The 18717-nt window shown below is 33.6% G+C and overlaps 1 protein-coding gene across 2 annotated transcripts in view; it reads right to left on the reverse strand.

The window, feature by feature from the left end:
* Window positions 1–18717, reverse strand: part of LOC123534136 (potassium channel subfamily K member 18-like) — a 151122-nt gene that overhangs the window by 78859 nt on the left and 53546 nt on the right. The window lies entirely within an intron of this gene.

The raw sequence follows: 18717 nt of genomic DNA on the forward strand, positions 1-18717 counted from the left end.
ATTTTATACATTACAGTTACGATAATTCAACATTTCCATACAAAATAATCGGAAACAGCAATTTTTTAAAAGGGAACCCTACTTTTGTCCGTACAATCATTCTTCAAGAGAGCCCTTGTACACCAGAGAATATTTACACAAAACGCTGGAGACAAGTAATGTGTCATGTTTTAAAGTAAACATTTTCTTCAACGATATATATATATATATATATATATATATATATATATATATATATATATATATATATATATATATATAAAATCTGTAAAAAGATCCGTTGGAAGCATAGAATGCAACCAAGCAGAATAATAGCACACTCGGTTTGATTGAGTCTGTTCATGAGAGGTGGAAAAGCTTATTAGATCATAAAGGTCAAGATAAGTGTGGCAATTTTCTCACCAGCTTAGTTTGCTTATAAAATTTTGAAAAACATGATTGATATGGCAAGACATGTAGGACTCGAACCCACAACCCGGAGATCGACATTTACTAGTAAACGTTTTGCCCGCACAGATATCTGAACATGCGACATGATGTCAATCAAAAAATATATGTAGATATCTCGAATTAATTTATCTCAAAATTCCGGCTATCTCGAAGAAATTTTCAAGTCCGGTCCCTGCAAGATGTGCACAAAATATCATTTTAAGTCAAATTTCGGCTACCTTGACGTTAAACGCTTGATTCCTCGGAATTCGAGATACCTAGTTTTAGTTGCGTATATATTGGGGTTTTTAATTGTTTTATCGCTAGGTTCGAGCAACGAAAATTAATTTACGGAATACACGGATTATTCATAAGTACCAAATCAATACAAATAACATCTGTAAAATGATGCTTTGGAAGCAAAGAATGCAACCAAGAAGAATAATAGCAGACTGAGTTTGATTGAGTTTGTTCATGAGAGGTAATGAAATGAGCAACACCTGTAAATACCCCTGGCACCGGCTTAAGCGGAACTCTATTACTCATTATGTTGAATGGACTCCATGATCCCAAAAGACTTGAGAATATAACAACATTAAATCTAAGTACGGGAAGACTTTTTACAGCCGCCAAACGGCACTTAAAATAGCTGTTGTGATAGTTAATAAAATCTGTAATAAGATCTTTTGTAAGCAAAGAATGCAATCAAGAACAATAATAGCAGGAAAATACTTTGTGTTACGTAAATTGATCCACCTATGGTTAATCTTTGATTTGTTGTCCTTATTCTGTTCAAAATATAAACATGGGCGAAGCTCTAAGGAATGAATGTCAGAATTTAAGACTGTTAGTTTATTTTGGCCCGAGTAATTATCAAATACTTCTAAAATTATAACTTACACTTACATCTGATAAAAATACTTGTCTTATTTCATTTCAGGAGAATTCTTAAGACATAATGCTTTTACTTTAATAAAACAGTATCTACTAGGGTCTGAGTGCTGATAGTCGATTATCAGTAACGTATGTGATTGCGTTGAAAGTGCATGCAACTCGAAATATCAACAAAATGTGTTGTTTGTTTTACAGACTTTTCGATTCATTAAGTACTCTCTAATTAGCTTTATTGCATGTTAAACAAAATCGTGTTTATGTATGAATTACCACTTTTACGGACATTGTTAATTTTTTATCGGTTCAGCAGGTGCTTTTGTATAGCATCAACATAGCTATATTCGAGTTTCTAATGTAAACTGAATTAAATTATCGAATGAAAGTAAATAATAAAGAACTTCACACAGAGATATGCAGAATAAAATGAATTTCAAATGATCATTTCTCTGTAATGATTTCTGTAGCCATAAAAATTTCTGAAGGCGGGAAGGAGACTGTCATTTTGGAAAAATATCCTTAAATAAAAGCCAAATCTTTGTTTATTATATTTTGCATCAAATAATTAAAAAGGGACCATCCGATTTCTTTGTCGTCTTGTAACCTTATTTGTTTTGTTTTGCGTCTAATTGTCCTAGTCACGATTGAGACAATTGTTATATGCTCGTATTAAAATTGTTTAAATTATCAGTAACTGCAACAGGAGACATTTTTCCTTCGTTTAAGATTATGTAACACGATGCTCATTGTTTAGATGTGTTAAATAAACATAAGGTATTTAATATTTCATAAACCAAGTCTGCTGTCATTTTGTTTCCCAAAGATCTTCTCACATACTTTATTTTTTAATGAAGTTTCGTATATATCGTTAAATCAAAATTATTTCGAATATTCACACGCTTCATTCTTGCTACATTACACGGATACTTTATATTGACAAATACTAATATAATAGTAAAAAAAAGGGTTAATAAATGTTACGTGACAAGCATAAAGAATAAAAAGCGTCAATTGTATAATGATAATGCACAAACGCAGATATTATTATAACATTCTCAGGTCCTGGATGATGTGAACACAGAACTGCAACAGAAAATTAATCTCTGCTAAAAACCGTTGGACGATTAAATTTGTCTGACAAATTCAGATGGTTTTCGCATAAATCAAATAAAGTGGACATTTCTGCAGGCACAAATATTTTAAAGGGTTAATGTTTTTGTTGCTTTACCATTTTGCAAAATAAAATGAATCACCGACAAAACAACTGTCATGAAGAAATAATTGGCGAGATACTATTTCTTTATGATGAAAATAAAATATCTCTCTTATGTACGGGTATATCAAAAAGATTTTTTAAAGATAAAACTGTACATGAAAAAGGGATGAAAACACATGGGTTTCTAGTATATATAAACAAAAACAGTAATTAAGTTTTAAAGCCTTCTTAAGAAATATAGCATTGATTTCAAGATATCTAAAAAAACAATATTTTTTGTTGTTGTCGAATGATCTAGAGGCATGCTGCTTTAACAAATGCGAGTAAGGTTGCCCAATTTACCAATTGTTTCGCTAATCGCAAACTGGTTCTTTGCGCTGCGCGATTAACAAAACGCTCAGATTGGTTATTTGCGCGTAACATTTGCGCAGCCTCTGCCAATGTTATAACGTAAACGGTAATAACTGCAACACACTGAACAAAATATTTGGATTCGCTTATATTTAAAATAATATTGGTAAGCAATGAACATGTGCTTGAGAAATGCACATTCGCATGTTTTAGAGTTTATGGGAAAACACGCCAATCAAAACTATTTCTTTTTGACGCATTCATCAAACTAAATATGTAAAAAAATTTCCATGTGGTGTCCAACAAAATTTGCTTTCTTTTCTGCTCTTTGATTTCTTTCCTGCTCTAAAGAAACTTATTTTTCTCGTTTGTGGCCTTTATTATGGACCAGGTCTGATATTAGAAATAAAAAAATGAAATTTTGCAAGTCGAAAGGACGAACTCGTCATTTACGACATAATTTGCGCTCGCAAATAGCCATTAAAAATACTCCGCACCTGCAGGTATGGCAGTAGATTTGTGTCTATGTTCGATTTTTATATTATGTTCAATAATAAGACACATGTGCGTTTCTGTTCGATTATCGCATACAAATAATCATTTTCATGTTACGTTTGTTCGATGATAAAAAAACAAAGTGTATTTGATTATAGCACAGACTTCGTTTTTAACTATTTATATGTCCAATGATCGAAATAATATTTGATACATTACTGTATATATGCGTTCAATAACCGAAGACATGTTTGGTACAAACTTCTAAATGTGTGTCAAAAATAATCGAAGACTTATTCAATGCATGCTACTATATGTGGTCTGTAATCGAAGACATATTTAATTATTTAATACATACCGCTATATGTGTTCGATAATCGAAGACGTATTTAAAAGACACTGATAAAATATGCGTCCGATAGTTTATGTTCGATTATGATTGGTTGAACCACAACACGTGTTATGCCTACGTCAACAATTAAAATGTCCGACAACGCTTGCTGGGAAGCCTTTCAGTCACTAATGCACGGAGAATAAGTAGGATGGTTGATGATCATGTTCAAAGTGCAAGTCTTAGAGTGCAAGCACGTTTGTTGTGATGATTATGACAGACACAGAGCGTATATCACTTGATCTTTAGATCTCTAATGTAACTGTTTATCAGCCTTTATTTACTGCAGTTCAAGTTATTATTTTCAAACGAAGCATTAGAGTGCATTCTTTTATCTGATGCGTTGTCGCGACATTATATGAATAATGATAAACGACGGTTTCCATTCATAAACAAATTGACTTTCAAATTCAATTTAATGAGAATAATTTTATTTAGTCTTTAGAAAATATTTGATAATAAAACCGTATCTGTTAGAGTCTGGTTGTATATTACCAAAAGAGCAATTATTTCTACAGTGACGTCAGTGATTTTAATGGATATGACTGTTTTCAATTACGTTCTGTTAATTTAACCAAGTGAAACTGAATCAATTTTAATGACAGTGATAATACTCCAGTTAATGATATGAATCTGTAGTGTACTATTTAGGTTTCATTGAATATGCCAAACATGCCGTCAACATTAGGGTTTGCTATAATTTTTGCATACATCTTCGGTTAGTGCATGAATCAAAATACAGTTAACTTTCAAAGGAATGCAACAAGTTCTGTTCTTCAAACAACTAATGTTATATGTTAAACAATTCTGTCAGCATATTACAAATTACTTAAACTATTATTATTCAAGAAAAGATTTGTACTTGCACTCGAAATAGCAACAACATCTGGTCTCAACATGTCCAAACATTCAACCAACAGCCATATTCAGTCTGTCTAAACCACCAAGACATATACCAATGATAATTGTATCGTCACTCCAATGACTGGTTCATATTATATACATCCTGTAATTTATACGTGTGTTTATATGTGAAACTTCAATGTGTCAAAATACTAGTTCCAAAACAATTAAATTATGTACCAAATCAATATACTACACTGTTGGAAACCGTTCCAAATCTGTACGGAAAAATCAGGACAAAAACTGACAGAAACGTCTTTAATGCACAAAGCACGCTTCCATAACAAGATGATTACTAACATTAAAAGCAACGTCCGGTAGTGTAAATTAGTCAGAGTATAGGCCATGTGTATCTTCATTCAGGCGTTTAATTGTTGATCATTGGTTTTCCCGCTCAATCGTATCAAGGTTTGTACCTAGGAACCTTGTCTCGAAGGAGCTGTTCGTGACAAAACAGTCACCAGCCCAACAACTTGTGCAATATTAAATGTGTAAGTAATGGTTTATTTTGTAATAATGGTAATCTATGAATTTAGTAGCTAGTTTCTTTGAGGTTCCGTAGGCGATACATCATAGACAAAAGTACAGCTTTTGATTGTAGAGGAAGACCTCAGGTATCCCTTCATAATTATTTCAGGCACGAGCAGGTACTTCGTTAGAACCACTCCGTAAGTAAGGTGAATGTCTTCCTCACATGAATGAATTTTACTCTCTTAGTGAGAATTGAACCCAGAGTGGATGAGGGGCAAGTGGTTTGAATTCAGCGACCATACCTACGCGGCCACGGAAGCCCCTTGCTACAGGAAAGATGTCTGTGTGTATTTCAGAGACATTAAATCGGCAAGACTACAACCGTACCTTAGGAAAAGGTTAATTTCGCCATCAGGCCTATTTAGTTGATTTCTACATAAATTTGTTATACATAAACAAACCAACAACATAAGTTAAAAGAACATCATTTATTTATGTCTGAGCTTTACATGTACATGTAATGTTTTTTTTTTTTTTTTTTTTTTTTTGGTTTTCATTTTTAGAACTAATCAGTCCTTTGCGCATATCGTTTCATCATTTTTACCATGTTTTGTCCTTATTTAGTTCAAATGATAAACATACTTCAAAACTCTAACGTATAAATTGATTATCAAACTAACTGGAGTCACTTGTTTATCTCGCACTACGTAATTGCATCAATCTGACTAAAGTACATCTCCTATTACGCTACGCATAGGATCTGAAAACGACCTATTCATTGCCTCGTTCTGACGGCCCTTTCACTAGCCAATCAGAGCCTAGCTTACAACATCTTGCAAATATACCTGTAGCATTGACTTTTGATATTTACAATTCTTATGTCGTAATGTATCAAATAGCCGGTTAGCTCAGTCGGTAGGCCACTTGCTTTGTAAGTGAGGGGTCCCGGGTTCGAGTCCTGGAATAACTGCATATTTTTCTTACTCTTTGACAATCGAACAAGTCGTCTGATTGGGTAACATAAAAATAGCAATAATGGAAATCCAAAATATACAGAAGACGAATGTGAATGGGTCGTTCTCAGATCTTCGTTTAGAAGATCAAGCACTTTAGTCAGATTGGTAATTGCATATAACAATATCAGTCAGATTACATCAACATACTTGCTGCCTTATACCATTTTACGAGCGCTCTGTCCTTTGCTTTTATTTGGTCAGAGGTGGTGCGGGATAATAAAACCGTATTTACTACCATAGGAGTATATCGACTATCAGTGACGTATTTGATTGCGTAGAAAATATATAAAACTTGCAACCATCAGATATTATATTTGTTTTTACTGACTTTCGATTAAAAAATACAAACTTGTTAACTTAAATCAGGGTCATAATCAAACTAAATGGATTGCCTCCATGATATGATCGGCCATCATTGATTTTCTTATATATATTTTTTTTAAATCGCTATACCTCTTCCAATAGTAGTCTGGTTTAAAACATTCTTTCAGTACTCAGGCTCACGCATGACTTTTATTTTAATCACTTATTGTCAAACAAACCTTGACATTTACAGCAGGAAAACTACTATCTTGTCAAAACATGTCTACCTGAACTCTCAGAAACACAAAAGAGAGTCTGTTCATGAGAGGTAATAAAATGTGCAAGACATCTCACGCCCCCTAGCACCGGCTTAAGCGGAACTCCATTACACATCTATTGAATGGACTCCATGATCCCAAAGGAACAGAAAATATAACAACAACGAATCAAAGTACGGAGAGACTTTTTACAGCCGCCAAACGGCACTTAAAGATTGCAAGAAATGTTATTGTATTGCGATAATGTAACAGAACTCCTTTAAATAGCCTTTGTTTACTTTGTTTCCAATAATCGCACGTGCAGATTGCATAAATCATTATTTCATAACTATATATAACATATCCTTATACATATGACCTGATCTTATCTAATATTTTACAAATTTCAGCATCATTTTTGATGTCGTCATACACAAGAAAGAACAAAAAAGTGTTCTTTGTATAAATCGCCAAGCAAACTAGGATATTATGATTTCATCTTGTTGCAAATGATAAAGTAGAACTGCAAAAATAAATTAAACTCCAGTAAAACAACATTTAATATTCTTGGTACACGACTGAATTTGTCTGACAAATCAAGATGGTTTTCGCATAAATCAAATGAAGAGAGAGTTTCTGCCGTTAATGCACAAATATTATAAAAGGCCATTGTTAAATGTTGTATTATTGCCCTAGCAATTTGAAAAAAAAAACACGAATCATCGACAAAAACAACTCAAGTGATCTCTGGCAATCGAGATTTCTTTAAGATTAAAATCAAGTATCGTGCTTAGATATGGCAAATTGATCAAGGGTACGAAAGTGATGAAAACGTTTAAGCTGCATACGAAAAGAAATAAACATAACAATGTACTTTATTTTAGAATTATATCTTTTCCTACTTATAATATCGTCAATTATTTTGTTCTTTGTATCAATGTTGATGTATTGCTGCTTTACAACAAACATTTAATCCATTTATAAACACACAAGAATAACACGTTTACTTTTACCATGCTACAACATTAAGGTTAAAATGTCCTTTTTAAATGGAAGAAATTTAGCTAGATTTTTCTTTTTTGGCAATTTATGCAGAAACCAAAACAGCTTTGTCTCTCCCTGCCTACGTATATCTTTCTTTCATATTTGTGAACCATTATGCAAAATAGAATTACGTACAAGCGCCAAGAAACATTGATAGAATTGTAAGGACGTTGAAATATCTGATTTCACGTTCATATCAAGAATGAATGACATTTTGTATATGACATCAGTACTAGTATTTCCGGGAAGCTAAGTCGGGATTGGTTCAAATCAACTTCAAGCTTTCACTAAAATCGAGCTAAAGTAAATAGGAATAAACTAAAGCTTTGACTATCAACGCATTTTGTGGTAAACAAAGAAACCTATATAACATCAATAAAATCTGTAAAAAGATCTTTTGGGAGCAAATAATGCAAACGAAGACGAATAATAGCAGACTCGGTTTGACTGAGTCATGTAATATCTCGTTATAGTTATGAGCTGTCCATGCAATTAAATCAGTTACAATACAGGTGTTTCCCCGCAATTATTTATATAGTTATGGTATTTTGAAAGTTCAAATAAATTAATATTTGAACGACTGTATCTAAACAACAATAATATTTCTAGAAAATATAGTAATACTCATTGTATTAAATGACAACATAGCAGCGGGTATTACCTAATAATTCCTTTCTTTAAATGGCAACGTAGGAGCGGTATTACTTTATTTCTTTAAATGACAAAGTATCAGTGGTATTATCTAATTTCTGTCAATGACAACATAGACCACATAGCAACGATATTACCTAATTTCATGAAATGACAACGTAGCAACAGTATTACAATCAGAAAAACATAAATAGACATATTTTTGGAAAACTACTTTTTCGATTAACTTCATCTATCACATAAATCATATCATATTGGAATTTTGATTTGCAAAAGCATAAATATTTGTTGTTGTCCTCTGACAGACTGATAAATCTTTGCTGAAACTACAGGTCTTTGACATTTATTCCATCGTAAATTCAGTGAAGGAACAATCATTTAAAGGATATCTTATATCAGCCTTTCCGTGATAAATCAATTAAAGGTGTTTTATTGCTTACCTTGCAGAGACTGTGGTGATATGAACGCTGTCTTCATAATTGTTATTCTTGGATCAACATAATATTTGCCTTCAGAATGAAAATAATCTTGCATGCTAAATAATAATGATAATAGTAGATAAAAACTATCGATGGAAACAGCATTGGAAGGGTTATCCGCGATCCTACATTTGAGTCCCTGGCTGACTGCAAGCTTTTTTATCTTTTTACCACACAAAGTTTTTTTTTGTTCATATAGCTTCTATCAGTAGTCGCAAATAGTTATCGTTGTCACATCTTAAACCAGTTATTACTTCGACAGTCTTTTCCTTTAAGCTTACGACTATTTGCCAATATTTGATAAAGTCTATATGATCGTCTTCATGTAACAACCCTTGATTGTTGAAATAAACCATTGACGCACTAGAATTTACAATGTAGTCAATCGTACCTAAAAGTACATATTTATTCAAAGTATGAACAGCAAATAATCAAATGATGAATAAATAATATACGTATTTAGAAAAGAAACCTAATTGCAGAGATATATCCCTCATTATTCAATCGGCAAATTGTCTTTATAGAAGAGAAAATCAACCGTGCTTCACCTGATTAATGCAGATATATGATTCTAGTTTTTGCGTTGTTAGTTGAAAAGTTATTCAGAAATGTTTAAGTACACACAGTAATTTTATCAGGAAATACTTTTCTCTCGAAAAACCAGCTGTATGCATAAAGTCGATACCATGATATTTCGGACAGCAGTGTGTCTCCTGTTCTGCCATAAAATTCCTTTTCATTATAATGATTTAAGATAAGAAGACGACAGGTCTTCCGAAAATATGTATACTTTTATTTTATGCAACATTCAAAATGTCATAGCGTGTATTAGCTTTTGTGTTGAATCCAATGAAAAACTTTAGGAACACGTAACATGCCCCGGTATGTTATCCCTTTAACCTCATAGCGTTTCATCAGGGTATCAAAATGCAGCTATAAAGAGCGAAAACATATGTCATTATCCGATAATAAATTATTCCTTGAAAGGCATAAAAACCGAACAACTGGGATATTGGAGCTCCAAAATGTATGAGAACGCTTCAAGGAAGCAGTTATATTGGAAAATGAACTGTTAAGTACTTTGTTGAAGATGAAACCGTAGTAAAGGAAAGTGCTAAACTTATTCCTAGCTAAAAGAAGTTTTTATCATGACGAAATATTTACTTGGCGTATACTAAAAGCTATAAGCAGAGATCAGGACTACAATATGTTCGTAATTCTGTGCCACTATAGCCCTAATAGTGCAGTTATTGCTACAAGAAAAATGTCGGTGTTGTTTAGTTCAGAGACTGCACATCAGTAAGACTGCAAGGGTACTGGCATCATTTTAATAAGGTGAAGTTTGCAATCATGTCTAATTTCTCCGCTTGTAAAAAGAGTTCGTGTGCCTTTTTGTACAACTATTGAAATTACATTGTATTACAGTCTAATACTTTTTTTCTCCCTTTCGACTTGACCTCTTGTCATTTTAAGTTGACAAACATGTACAGTATTACCAGCCCAGTTAAAAGCAATTGGATACTCTTGCTTACTTCGTACGTTCAATACGAAATATTAGTAGCTAAACATCAAATGCATTTCATAAACATTGTGTTGTATCAAATAGAAAAAGTGGAACACCACAGGTCGCCCAACACGACATAAACGAAAATGTTGCAGGTTTGACTGGCGGTAGTGGAAATGCAAGCTGCTGTCCACGTCCTATAGCCCTAGGCAGAACTCAACATTTACACAAGTAAAGGAATACAATTTAGAGACATCCGCAGATTCATACATACAGCGGTGCACATGGAACCTTCAGACTGAGTGATGTACAGAGTGCAATTCCATAAAAAGCGGCGTATGGTCGCCAGTTAAACTAATGGCTTTGCCCTAAACGAGAAAACAGTGAGTAGAACTAAACAAACTGGAATTTAGAGAGGTAATCTGAGGTTATGGAGCCTGCATAATTATCATTTATTTGGATTGACAATACACACTCCTACCATTTTAGGAGAGCATTCCCCCAGCTTTGTTTATTTGAGGTAATTCTGGGCTATAAAATCGTCTCTGCTAGGTCCTGTTTACCACCACAGAGACATTTTGATGATCGATGACGTAGATATTTGTTTGTAACTGCGTATAAACTATATTTCTCTCGAAATATCAGCTGATATGTTGTTTCTTTTTATTGAACTTTCCATTGCATTAAGTGCATTCTCGTTTAGTTAAATACATGTTTAACAAAACCATGTTTGCCTATGCATTATAATTCATAATAATTACATTTTATCGATATCGATACTGCATTTTTTTTTATTTGAGAATTCGGTCAGTGAGTACGTTTGTAGCACCAACATAGCTACAGCTATAAATTTTCTATCAGTTATAAAGAAACCTAATTGTCAAGTAAAAGGTATTTGGGACATCCATTTGAAATTCGCAAATAAATATATGCCTGTCAAATAGTGTGTAGAAATAATAAAACGTTAACTATGTTATGCTGAGCTGCCAAAAAAAGCCAAATTAATGTATTTTATTCGATACTGATAGGTTTTGTATTACAGGTAAACAATTTTCGGACAAGTTTCTTAATCTTTATGTCATTTTAAGGCTGGCTTCCAACAAGGACATAAATCAAACATCAAAAGCCACATTCAAAATAAGCATGCGTCCATACAGCATTTTACATGAATTTCAAAATAATGGTACGTAAAAATGTATCAAATTGCACCTGGACTGAGCGCACCTCCTTTGTTTCTAAGCCCAGTGTTGTATTCATGCACATAAACTTGGGTTACAAAATATTTATCCATATACCCAAGGGCCATGTTGTATCTGACCTTGAAAACATGACACAACATTAAATGATGACTGGTAAAAAATTAAGATATTTAAAATGTTCATAACCAATATGTGTTCTGGAATCAAGTTTAAGTACCAATCTAATCAATTTATTTTGAGTAATTTGCAACTTATTTTTTCAAACCCCGAGTTAAGCCATTGTACCATACTAAACAAGCATAATGAAAGTGACATAGCAGGCCCAGATCCAGAAATTTTAGACAGGGGGACCAGTCAAGAACGAAGATGTCACCGCCGAGTCGCACAGCGAGTGCTGAGAGCAGGTAGGTATTAGAGGGTTGCCTTTTGCCATGGTAAGGGGGTCAGGATGACTCCCCTTCGATATTTTTTTGAAATATAGGTATGAAATAGTGGCCTATGGTGCATTTACTGGTGGCTGTACTCCCCTCATTTTAGGGTGTCAGGGGGCTCTCCCCCTGGAAATTTTAATGAAACACAGGCATGAAATGGTGGCCTCTTGTGCATTTTAGGTCTAAAATTTGAGGTAATGGAGGGGTTACTCCCCTCTTGATGGGGGTCATGCTCTCACCCTGGAAAAGTTTGAAATACAGGTATGAAATGTTGGTCTCTGATGCGTTTCTGGGTCTAAATTTTGAGAAGAAATTATTCCTTTGCCAAGAGAGTAGGGTGCATCTTTGATAAGTATAGATCATTTCTCAGTCAGTTGCAGGAGGTGGGGTGTGTGTGTGTGGGGGGGGGGGGGGGGGCACGAGTCCCCTCGGCCAGGCACTGGAACCGGGCCTGCATTGGATCATGGACATAACAAGCAACAGTTTAGTATACTGTGTACGAAACTCTTTCTTATGGTAAAGGAAATTTAATCGAGCATTGGCTTTCTTAAGAACAAAATCTGCCATTATGTTAATCTAAGATAACACCAAGATATTTGACTGATTTAGTTGATTCCATTGCAGTGAAATTACAAGATATATCAAGACTGGCTTTGACCTTAATTTGTGTTTCGAACCAAAGACAATGGACAAAGACAGTTTTGCCTAAATGTAATGATAATATGTTGTCAATTATAATTAACCATTGAATTACTGAGAGTAATTCCTCGGTCAAAACCTGTCCAACATTAGAAAAACATTTACGCGATACTAAAATAGCAAAATCATCAGCATAATGTAACAGTTTGCTTTGTACCACTGCTGACATGTCATTAACATATATTAAAAAGAGCAAATGCCTAAGTAGTATAGAACCTTAGGGTACACAACAGGTTACTTCTGCAGTAAAGGAAAATGTACCAGGAACATCCACAAGCTGCTGTCTATCAGACCAGCCGCTTTCATCTTCATCAAGAGGATTGAGTGGTCCACTGTTTGAAATGCCTTCTGCAGATCTAGCAGCAACATACCTAATATATTGCCTTTATCGTTTTCATTCCTGATAAAATCCGTCCGGTGGATTAGACATGTATCAGTGGCAAAGCTACCCCTAAAGCCAGATTGAAATTTATACAGCAAATCTTTGTCATTGAAATAAGTTTCAACTTGGTCATAGACAACCTTTTTAACAATTTGGACACAACATTTAAAATAGAAACCGGTCTGTAGTTGCCAATTGATAATTGATCATTCTTTTTAAAACACTTCTTATTAGAAGAGATGCGCATATTATCTTCGTGTTTCGGTCCAATGATTCACTGCGTCATTTCCCTTTGATCATTCAACAGCAAGAAACTATTGTTACTATTTCCGTCTATTGCCTTATTTAAAATTCGAACTAGTTATAATAAGAGTTATTTTTCATAATTATATTGACAGGATACAGAAGGACCAACGAAGATTTATGTAATCAATGTGGTAGGGGTCATGATTACCCATGTCAGGCCAGTCGACTAGGTACAAGAACCTGTTTTGCGATTCTGTAATCGCAATACTATTTGAAAGTCTACCGAAAATTACATTACATTTTCCTATGAACTTCAGGCCCACAGAACGTAAAAGATAAAGACCTTGCCTTGTGTTCCAACCGCATAATTCATTGATCCGTGTGTCTTTGAAAATTCTTAAGAACTTCACTTTTTTAAAAGTTTAATTTGATGCAGTTATAGATGCAATCATCCTGAATTCATTATTGGTTTTAATACCTTCGTGGGAATATCTTCTGCAGTCCTTTCTAGCCGGTACACGACAATAAACATCGCTTAATCAACCATTTAAATACAAAGAAAACAGATCAGTTTTATAGGATGTTCCTTTCAGATCAAACCAGATGTGTCTTTGAAAATAATTCTCTAGTTATATCAATTGCGTAATTGAAAATGAACAGTTAATTCTAAGTTGAGTTCAAATAATGATTTATGATTATATATGAAATCGACAGAGAGGGTTCTTGACAACTTAACGAGTGACACCTTCTGATATATTTAGTATAATAAACTGCCAGATGCTATCACATACTGTGTGTCGACATTTCTCAACAGGCATGCTTAAAATCATGAATACAAATTTCAGAAACATATTTTATATTTTAGCAACTTATGCTAAGCAAATTCGGAAGAAAAACAAGTCAAAAAAGTACGGCCTACTACTACTTTTACGTTTGCTAAAAAAACGTGGTCCTTACAAAAATTTTAATACAAAAAGTAAACATGTTTGCATATTCTGTACAAAGCGAACCACAAATGTTTCACAGATGTTTTCTTTTTATCCAAGAGGACATAAAATAAAATTCATCAAGGGTAACTGTTGTGGATAGCAGACATGGATAACATGACTTTCCTTATTTGATATCTACACTTGCTTGGTTTTTATCAAAGAGAATATATTTAGAAAAACAACTACATGTGTTAGCATTTGTATAGTTAAATAGACACTAATTAAAAGTTCCCTTTTTGAAATAGTTTGCATGATGGATTCGGTACATTTACGGAAGATATAGAACACTTATGTATGTATAGGCATGTAATGGTCACACACTTTTTAAAAACAAGGCAACACGGAGATTATTATTTTCACAAGGTTCACCATCATAACTGTCAATACACAATAAGAGACGAAAATCAATCAATAGTCGTAAATTATGTATCATTTTGAATTGCTACAGCGAATAGTGTAAAAATACGAAGCTGATTTTCGAATGCATGAACAAACTTCAATTGATGAATACAATCTGTCTGAAATTTAACCATGCATCAATGAAATATTACCGTTTATAAAGTTGTCTCCAGACGCTCTATTGGCATTACATTTAGAGTTTTAGCTTAACATTGTAACAATGAATAAGACATCAATTATCAAAATCGTCTATTGTTTTCTTTTATAATTACATTTTGATTTTCCATGTTTAGGGAAAATGGCGTATTTTGGACGAAAATGCATTAAGGGATATCGTTTGCACATGTAATGAAGCGTAAAATACACATTTGCAGTAAAGCAATTTTCAGAAAATCTATTCAGAGCTACAGTTACCATTAATTACCGTTTCTCCGTCATTGGTGAGGAAATATGATGAATAGTGCATATTTTGTATTGATGTTACTCTAGCGCAGTCATCGATATGTCTAGGTTTGACTCCAGTTGTGGCATCGCAGTCATCGATATGTCTAGGTTTGACTCCAGTTGTGGCATCACAGTCATCGATATGTCTAGGTTTGACTCCTGTTGTGGCATCGCAGTCATTGTTATGTCTAGGTTTGACTCCAGTTGTGGCATCGCAGTCATTGTTATGTCTAGGTTTGACTCCAGTTGTGGCATCGCAGTCAATGTTATGTCTAGGTTTGACTCCAGTTGTGGCATCGCAGTCATTGTTATGTCTAGGTTTGACTCCAGTTGTGGCATCGCAGTCATCGATATTTCGTGGTTGGACTTCTATTGGACTTCTATTATTATAAAGAATTCACTAATACGTCATAGTATGATTACAGTAATTGTTGCGCAATCATTGACATGCCGAGCTTTGACTTCAGATACAAACTGTACATTCTTAATAAATTCACTCAAGTCAGTACATTATGGCGATAATTTAAAAAATAATTGCTGTGGAAATAACATTTCTCATACCTTGTCTTGCATTCACAGACGTATTTGCAGGTTCTTCACATCTTTGGAAAAAAAGTGTACTTGGATACAATTAATCAAATGAGCTGTCCATCATAAATTAACATATAATATTTTTTCTTGATATAGGGAATTACAATGATGACAAAAACTTAAATATCTCAAGACAAATCTACCACCAAAAATTAATTAACACTGAGTTTCAAGTTCAACACAGTTAATTGCTGGTTTATGTCACACCAACATAATTAAGATAATTTGGGGACTACTGCTCTTTCTTGAATAGAGGAATATCACAGGTACTCCTGTTGGCATTATTTCTGTACGCACCTGGACAGAACCATCGACCTTCCGCTACTCAGGTTATTAGCTTTCTAACTTAAAGACCTGAACTGTTTGGAATCCGGCACAAGTAGCAGCATATAATAAGCTCTACCGAAGCAACCCGTGACAGAAGCAAAAGCTCAAGTGACCATGACTACACGATCACAGAGGTCCCTTCAACAAAATTAAAGCTTAACAATATTTCTTAGACAATCTTTAAAAATAAAAGGAGTGCCCAAAGCACAGGTAAACCATAAATATATTACATGCATCTGTGGCTTATCTGTGGTCAAAAAACAACACCTGGCAAAAGATTACGATTTACCTTGGTTGAAAACAGTAACATGAATAGATTCCATGACTTATTCTCAATACAGAGAGCGTAGATACATGATCTCCTGGGCGAGGCGTATGTTCTTCTTGTCGAAATGACAGAAGGCATTGTGTCTAAAGTCCTTGGACCTCCACCTCAGATTTATGTTGACCATTTGCAGGTTAGAATTGGTGCAGAAATCAGAAACACGGATTACCTTAACTATCTACCGTTACTTAAATTAAATACCTTTGAAAAACGCGTGTAAAAGGACAACATTTTATTAGCAAAACGATATAGAAAGTGCTGCTTTGAAAATTGAATTTCAGTATAGTTGTTGTTTATTGCAGAATTTAACCAGCGTTCACTGGGAAGACGATTAAATTTGTCCACCAATCTTGAGTTAACGCCAAATCGATCAAAGAAACTGCGATTTTCTGCACGTAAATTGATGCGCAAAATCCATGAATAGAGCATTGTATCGGATACATTAAAGTTACTGATCCTCGCTTAAATCACTGACACAGAATTCGTTTCCAAACAAATGCAGTGCTATACGATATGTAACATGATAAATATTTTATTAAAATGATTCTTACTAATATTTTCCTGTAACTGCATAAGGTGTATACCTTAGCAATATACTCGCAGAAAGTCAGCAAATAATCATAGGGCGTTTTACTCATAGGAAGGGATGCGCATATTATCTGCGTGTTCCAGTCCGATGAATTTTTAACTGAAATTTCCCTTTGATAACTCAACATTAGTAAACTATTGTACCATTTTTTATCTGTGTTATTGTCCTTTCATTACTATTATTAAACAAGGCCATCCTTGAATGGGGGTATTCTTAAGCAATTCCTGGCTGGTATTTAGCAACATTTCATAGGAAGCTTTACTTCCAAAAGTTGATATTCTTTAGATACTTTTTCGGACGCTAAGAGAAAGTATGTGCCCTGTTGATGAATTCCACGTTTGCGCAGTTTATATATATGAATTGTTTAGTTGAAGGTTTTTCTATGCTCTGGCAGCCACTAAGATCAAATGGTATCATTCGAATTAACTTGAGAGATCCACGCCGGAACACTACATACATGTATTTAAATTGTGATCTCAGTAGTAAGGAAACTTATTTGTACAAAGGGAACAACATATTCTAAAAGTAAGCGTAAATGAAAGTGGGTCATTCGCACTAATTTTTGTGACTTTGAGCCAAAGCTATTGACTTTGAAATTATCTAAGTTTAATTCCTGTATTTTACTGAAATCAGATTTGTATAAGACTCATACTTCGCGCAGGCGTAGGGGTGTAGGGGTTTTCATCAATTATTTTTTTTATAATTTATTTTTCAATCTTCATACATTTACAAAATATGATGACATGGACAAATGTTTTTAACAATAGATATAAACATGTATTTAATGGTCATCTAAATAAACAAACATTTGTAGTATTAGATGTCAAAGAAGATTTTTTTATATATTTTTTTAAGTGAAAAATTAGAAGAAAAAATTTAATGTAAGGAATTTTTTTTTAAAGTAGATGTATGGGATGTTTAAATCGACTCCAAGTTCATACAATTATCTAAAATTGTATTGGTTATTTCTGCTACAATCATGTAAAAAAAAAATAGGCACACTTTCTAGAAAGTGTTATTTTATTATATCGATGAAGAGTAAAATATGTAAGATATTTTCTTCTTTTTTTTTATTATAGCCAGCAGCATCTACATTCATACCTCAAAACCAGACCATTTGGTATTATGTTGGTTTATTTTGTCATTTGATAATGCAATTTCTTTTTCAAGTTTTATCCTGATTTTAAGATATGATATGAAACTGTCAAAACCGAGTGTCTGTTTTCTATTTTTGATTTGAAATATGTAAGATTTCATTAGAACTATTATAAAGTTTATCACATTTTTCGTTTTACGTTCCTTTCAGCGATACCAAACTGACTACCTCTAAACTGAATTGTATTTTGAGATTTTTCTTGTCAAGATAAATATGTAGTTTATTCCATAGCTGTTGTACGCAGTTACACTCCCAAAACATGTGTTCTAATGTTTCAACAGGCATATTGCAGAAATAACATAAATTTGATTCTGTTAATTTGTATTTAAATAATGATTTGTTTGTTTGGAGAATTCTCATCAGATGTTTGTATTGAAAACTTCGTTTTTTTTGTATCTACTGTTGCTTTCTGCGATTGCATGTATATATTTGACCAACAAGAGAGGTTCTCTGATATAATCGCTGACCATTTCATTTCTGACTTAATTATTGATTTTGGTCCGTTTCTTATTTGCGTGTCGTAAAGTAGTTCATCATCA

This window comes from Mercenaria mercenaria, chromosome 12 (genome assembly GCF_021730395.1).
Source record: "Mercenaria mercenaria strain notata chromosome 12, MADL_Memer_1, whole genome shotgun sequence".
NCBI classification, from domain to species: domain Eukaryota; kingdom Metazoa; phylum Mollusca; class Bivalvia; order Venerida; family Veneridae; genus Mercenaria; species Mercenaria mercenaria.